Source organism: Mercenaria mercenaria, chromosome 1, assembly GCF_021730395.1.
Source record: "Mercenaria mercenaria strain notata chromosome 1, MADL_Memer_1, whole genome shotgun sequence".
In the NCBI taxonomy this organism is placed as follows: domain Eukaryota; kingdom Metazoa; phylum Mollusca; class Bivalvia; order Venerida; family Veneridae; genus Mercenaria; species Mercenaria mercenaria.
Window position 1 is genome coordinate 112,707,722 of NC_069361.1, and position 6,979 is coordinate 112,714,700.

Here is a 6,979-nt window from a genome sequence, read left to right on the forward strand (position 1 = left end):
GCACTTTTGAAGTTATTGAAGAATCCGTCATTTGCGATTGATGGACGGACATACAGACGGACAAAATGATGTACAAAAGGAGAAAATAAGATAACAAGCATGTTTTAAATTTTCCTCCTATCTATGTACATTTTCTCAAGAAACAATCTCTCCTAGTTTTGAAGAAATGCAGGATGACATTTTTTGTCATATTCGTGCACTATTTGTTGCCACAGCAACAACATTTGTTGCCATAGGAACAAATTTAAATGACACTGGCATTCTACACATTGCCATCTATCCATGTACCACGTATCATGAAAAAATCTGCTGCAGTTTTAAAGTTATTGCAGTATCCCACTTTGCATGGCTGACGTATTGACATGTATATGGGGCAATCTATAAGCCCCCTCCGGCTTAATACTGGTGGGGAAATAACAACAATGTTTCAGTATGCTGCTGCTGAGGGAATGCAAGTAAAATAATATAAATTACATATAGTAAAACAAAACATTCTTTAAAATATGACAAAACACAATGATAGTATTAAACTGAGTTTTAAAGGCTAGATTTTAGCCGTTACCATGGAAACAGAAAGAAATTAACATCATTTGAATTGTTATTTTTGCATTTGATGCAAATTTAGGATTTATTTTATCATATACATTTATTTTTGGTGCATTGTGGGGATGAATGTAAATATAATGACCTTTCATTAGAATCTTGTAAGGTAAATATTGAGTTTTGGCGGCCATTTTAGAAAATGGCTGCCGTGTCGGCCATCTATATGCGGTTGAATATAAGCTTTATAAAATAAGATTCTATGGTTTATATCAAGAAATTCCCTTATCCTTGATAGTAACCAAATGTAAGACGATGTGAGGACTGTATATCCACAACTGCGCATAGTAAGTCAGATCACTTTTACCAAAAAGTTCTAAGTTAAAAAGTGGCATAAATCTGTCAAAATTCAAACCAGAGTTATGGGGATCATTTCTCCTAGTGTAGACTGTGATAGCAAATAACTATTTTAAGTTTCAAGTCAATAGCTCTCATAGTAACAGAGATATTGGACTTTATCAAAAACTTTTAACAACGGCGACGCCGACGCAAATGTCGACGCTGGGACGAGTGCATTAGCTCTACATTTTCTTTGAAAAGTCGAGCTAAAATGATTTGAGAAATAAATGCGGGTGCAAAATTTAAAAACAAATGGGAACGGGGGAAGCGTGTAGGAGTGAATGATTGGAGGTGGCTGAGGGGTGAAAAAAACATACGAGATATTCTATGAGATGCAAGCTGTAAGTAAGTGCACGAAATGTTTTTTTTCTCTTTTTTTTTTTTGAGGAAGTGATTGACATGGGGGAGGTGTAGCTGGAGGCAGTTTGTCAAAGGTGGTGGTGTATGTGTAGGCAGGGCGCGTATGAAAGAATATAAGAATAATAGGAGATACTGCAAGTTAGCGTTAAGACTGTGGAATTTATTACAAATAATACAGTGCATCCTCTGTAGAGCAATACCCTTTGGGAGATACAACTATTGACTATTATGTAGAGCTGGTTGTTCTGAAAAGGAAAATTTGATGGTATATTTCAGCTTAGAGAATTTTTGATGATGTTGTTATAGAGGTTTTTGCTTAAGAGAGGGCACTCTGGAGAGGTTGTACTGTATTGCATTTTTCTTTTCTTTTCGTGTATGTGAGCATGTGTGTGTGTGGGGGGGGGGGGGGGGGGGGTGGGAAAGCAATATAGCTGGTTAGTGTTATAGAAGTGGAGGTTGGGCTGAGAAGTTGGGGTATGCGGGATGTCAGTAATTAATTTTTATTTTTAAAGTAACAGTGAAATTGAGAAGTGCTCTATAACTTTTAACCAACACAATTACAACATTTGATCTCCGTGAACTTTACCTTTACGATACTTGAACCTAACAAAAGATGTCTGCTCCTTACTTGAATCCATCATAATCTGAGACTTGATGATTATATATAAGGCTGTAATTAAGAAGGAATAGTTAAGTTTAGATGCTCGTTAACCAGAACTGTTACAATATTTGACCCTAGTGTCATTGATCTTTAGGGTACTTGCAGTATACATCTACACCCTCTGTCACTTACCAATATCAATGTGTTGATCGCATATGAAACAACTACAAATATAGTTATGTCTTTATTAAGCCTATGAAGAAATCTTACTGTCAAACTTGGAATGGTACACCTTTTCGAGATATAGTAGCAACGTTAATGAAATTGTAGAAACAGAACTATTTGACCTCGCGAAAGGTTTTCCCAGACCGAAGCATATACAAAACATACAAAATAGTCCAGCATTTTATATGTGTTTATTTTAACAATAAAATGGTTGATAATCTAGCAGTTGTATCAAGTATGACAAATTCAGCAACGTATACATCGAAGATCGCGGATTGTTGAACTGTACCTCAGAATCTCTAAATAAAGACTTTTACCTTGGGACTGTATTGAACATGTCCTAAAACGAATAACCGGTTGTTATTTTAGTGGGATCATCGCTCAAACCTTATTCTAACTAGTACAAGGAAATTCATTGATGCAAGCATCAAAGACGCCGCCAAGTGTTGTGTCTGAAGTACATTTATTGCAATATGAGAAATCACCTAATTATTAGTTTGGTTATTCTGACTGGTTTCAAATTATCAACATTAGCACATAATACAATATACATGTATGTTATAAACTGTTAAAAGCTTGAAGAATAAGCATGTTAGAAAAGCATTACCATGCAATACAAATCCTCTACCTGCAATGACACTGACATTGCGAGTAGGGGGTCCCTTTACATACAAAATTAGAGTAAATATTTCACCAACTATGGTCAGCACCTGTGAAAAGTTTATATATGCAGGAGCATGTGTATGAAGTTTCACAGAAATGCAGTTTGTTGGGAAATGAGGAAATGATGAAAGATAATTATTTCAAAGTTGTGGTTCACAGAAACCATTATCTTTATTATCATATAATGTAATGAGTGTTTTCTATTCACTGATAAGTTTCATGGACCTTAGTCAGCTACATTATAGATTTCAGAATGCAGATTATACAGTTTCCGTTGCCAAAACAACCAAAAATTTTGTCTAAGAAAAGAATGATATAACATGAATAATCTGAAATGGTGGTTATACAGTGAGTACAGAATGTCTTCTAAGTTGCTGATTTCACAACGTTCAATAAATTTACCCCAGCTATTAAGAGCATTTCGCCAAAAAAGATTTTGTATTTCCATAGCGAGTATTTTTGAATATTGCGATCCTAAAGAAATAGTCTTATCAAATGAAAATGTCAAAAGAGAGTTCCATGTATCACAGTTAAAAATAGCTAATCTTCTTATCCAACTAATTTTAAGACTTAAGATAAAAGCTTTGATGTTTACCATTCTCAGTCCTCCGGATTCTATATTTTTGACTGCGTTAACTCTTTTTATTTTATCTGGTCCGTTATTCCATAAAAATTTATAGGCAATAGTTTCTAATTGTTTAATAAATTCATCCGAGGGATCGGGGAGTGATATAAATATGTAAACGAACTTAGATAAGACGAGGGATTTTAGAATACTTACTCTTCCGAAAAGGGTAAGTTTTCTTTTTGACCGTACACTAAGGATGTTTCTACACTTCAGCAAAATTTCAGGTGCATTCAGATTCCAAATATCATAAACATTTGCAGAGAAACGGACACCAAGTATTTTAATGGGTTCTTGACTCCAGTCTAATGGTTGATCAGTGCATAACTTAAGTGCAGAGTTTCTTAATGAACCTATCCAGTAGGCTCTTGTTTTTTAAACCTGACATTGTATAAAAGTTATTAAGTGTTATCAAACAGTGTCTTAACGATTCTTTGGACCCGTTTAAAAACATCTGGGTGTCATCAGCATATTGACTGATTTTATATTGTTTATACGGCAAATTAATACCTACAATACTGTTATTTCGTCTGATCATTAGCCCTAATACCTCAGAACATAAAATAAATAAGTAAGGAGAAATTGGGTCTCCTTGTCTGCAACCCCTTTCAAGGAAGAAAAAATCAGACAGGTGACCATTTTGTAAAATGCATGTTTCACTCCCATTTTGAAATAAACGTATCCACTTCTTAAATGAGTTCCCAAACTTAAAGAAATCTAAAGTTTTGTGTATAAATGCCCATGAGATTGAGTCAAATGCTTGCTGAAAATCTATGGAGAGCAGCAAGCCAGGTATATTTTGAGAGTTAGTTTCAAACATGATGTCGTAAATAAGTCTGATGTTTTCCCCAATAAATCTACCGGCTACGAAACCTTTTTGATCTTGATGGATAAGTTTATCCTTTTCCTTTTTTCAGAGCAATATTTTATAGTTTCACCTCTAAGTATAACTAAAAACGTTTCTAAAAATAGTTGATCATTGATATTTAATTGAACCTGTTGATATTTGAAGGAATTATCCTTTGTATTATCCGCAGTAAATTCATTTCGTTCGGTTTTATGTTGTTCAATTAGATTTGCTAACGTAGTTTTAACTAATACAATATAATTTTCATCTTTTAAAAGGGAATTGTTAAACTTCCAGTAGCCTTTTCCCCGTAAGTTATCATTAAGTTTTAGTGTTAAAGTTATGCCATTATGATCCGACCTATAACCAGGAGTAATATTTGAATCTATTGCAAAATTCATAACACTGTCACTTATTAAAAAAAAAGTCGAGTCTTGATTGTTTCTTATTTGGATTTAGTCTTCTCCATGTGTATTGCCTTATATTTTCATTTTTAATTCGCCAAACATCTACAAAACCACCATTTTCAATAAGATTAGTGACAACTTTTCTAGCTCTTTGATTATTGACTGAGTTATAATTTTCATAATCTAAAGTAGGATTAATAACCAGGTTCCAATCAAATTTTCTTAGTACAAAAAGAGACATAATTCTAACGAATTTCTTATCAGAGTTATGGCTCTTGACCTACCTAGTCATCTAATGATAAGAAACAAGTGTGCAAAGTTTCAAAGCTATAGGGATTATAGTTTTTGAGAGAGGAAGTTTAACCAACGCTGACGACGACGATCAAGTGACATTATTACCTCGTAAATGTTTTTCAATAATCAGACAAGCTAAAATGTACGGGGAACTTATTGTTGATAAGACAAACGTATAACTGGATATAAAGTAATATTTAGTACGATCTGATTAGTCAAATGATACACCCAAACAGCGATTTGTTTTCAAAGTCAACATTTTTACTGTGTTTACAATTTTTTATTATACATTTTGACAATATTTACTACATCTGATGTGCATCGAAAAAAAAGTTTCATGAAACACGTTTCTGACACCAACGTTGTAAACAGGGAGTCATATCATTCACGTGAAAAAAAACCCCTCAAAGTATCACTAATCTTTTTTTCTTCCGCTATTTTGGTGGAACTAATGTAGTTCTTGAAAAATGTGATAAGATATAGATGTTTCAATTTATGGAAAGCCGTACATGTCATGTTATAATGGAAGTCTACGGAAAAACAATCTACATTTCTAAAATCATGCCATTGCTTTATTTCACTCCACGACGTCAAACGTGATAAACATAATTACTGCGGAATTTAACTGCTTTTGTTATTATTCAATACAAAATATACTTTCTACATTAAACTGTGAGTAATGGAAGATTTTAACAACAGTAACCGAAATAGTGTGCAAATACTCTAAATGAGTGACACGTTATTAATTTCCTGGAAAAAATGCTCAAAAAGTTTAATTTTTTGTTGTTGTTTGTTCAGCTGTCTATATAGTCCTGTGACTGTTAAAATGGAGTGTGGTCCTAAAGGTTTAATGGCGGAAGCATTAAACAAATATGGTTATGGTTCAATTACAAAATGAGTACTATTTCATCAAAATGAAAGCACTATGTCATTCCGTGGCTATCACCATAACGACGATGTATGTGTGTGTGTGTGTGTGTGTGTGTGTGTTTTGTTTGTTTTTTTAATTTAACGTCGCACCGACACATGATAGGTCATATGGCGACTTTCCAGCTTTAATTGTGGAGGAAGACCCCAGGTGCCCCTCCGTGCATTATTTCATCACGAGCGGGCACCTGGGTAGAACCACCGACCTTCCGTAAGCCAGCTGGATGGCTTTCTTACATGAAGTATTCAACTCCCCGAGTGAGGCTCGAACCCACATCGATGAGGGGCAAGTGATTTGAAGTCAGCGACCTTAACCACTCGGCCACGGAGGTCCCACGATGTGTGTGAGTATTATGGCTGTGATGTGTAGTTACTATTAATTCGCTGGCAATTGCGGAGGGAATAGTGTTGAAAAAATGGCTAGGTACAAAAAGAGGCATAATTTCATCATAATGAAAGCAAGAGCTATGGGACATATGTCGTGCAGTTGGTACTACCATGGCGACAAGGTAAGTGTTGGACGTGAAGTTACTGAGATACTTACTCGCTATAAATCGCCAGTATAATTTGTTGGAACCTACAAATGTGTCAGTAGGTCAAGGATGCCCTTGCGATATAATGTTAGGACAAATCAGTGCATTTCTTTTGAATAATGGTACATTGATAGCAGATTATCAGGACTGGACACTAAGCGACAATGACCTTTTGAGCTACGGCTCTGGGTTTTGTAAGTGACATGTCGCCTTGTTATAGTGAATGTTTATGCAGAGCTTTTTGAATATCAATGTTAAAAGAAGTCATACACAACATATTAAGTATTAGCAGGTGCATAAAAACGCTTAAGTATAAAAAGGGACATAATATCATCAAGATGATAGCAAGAAGTATGGAACCTATGCCATTCAGTTGGTATTATCATGGGAAAGGCATGTGTGAATAATACTCAGTTGCAAGGAGTAACAAGCGAATTCAATGAATTGGTATCCCCCGCCGAATGGTGATGAATAGCAAAGAAATATATCCGGTAAAAAGTTAAGGATGTTACTAAGAAGCAAATAATTGCATTAGTCAGGATCAGGTAAACAGAAAAC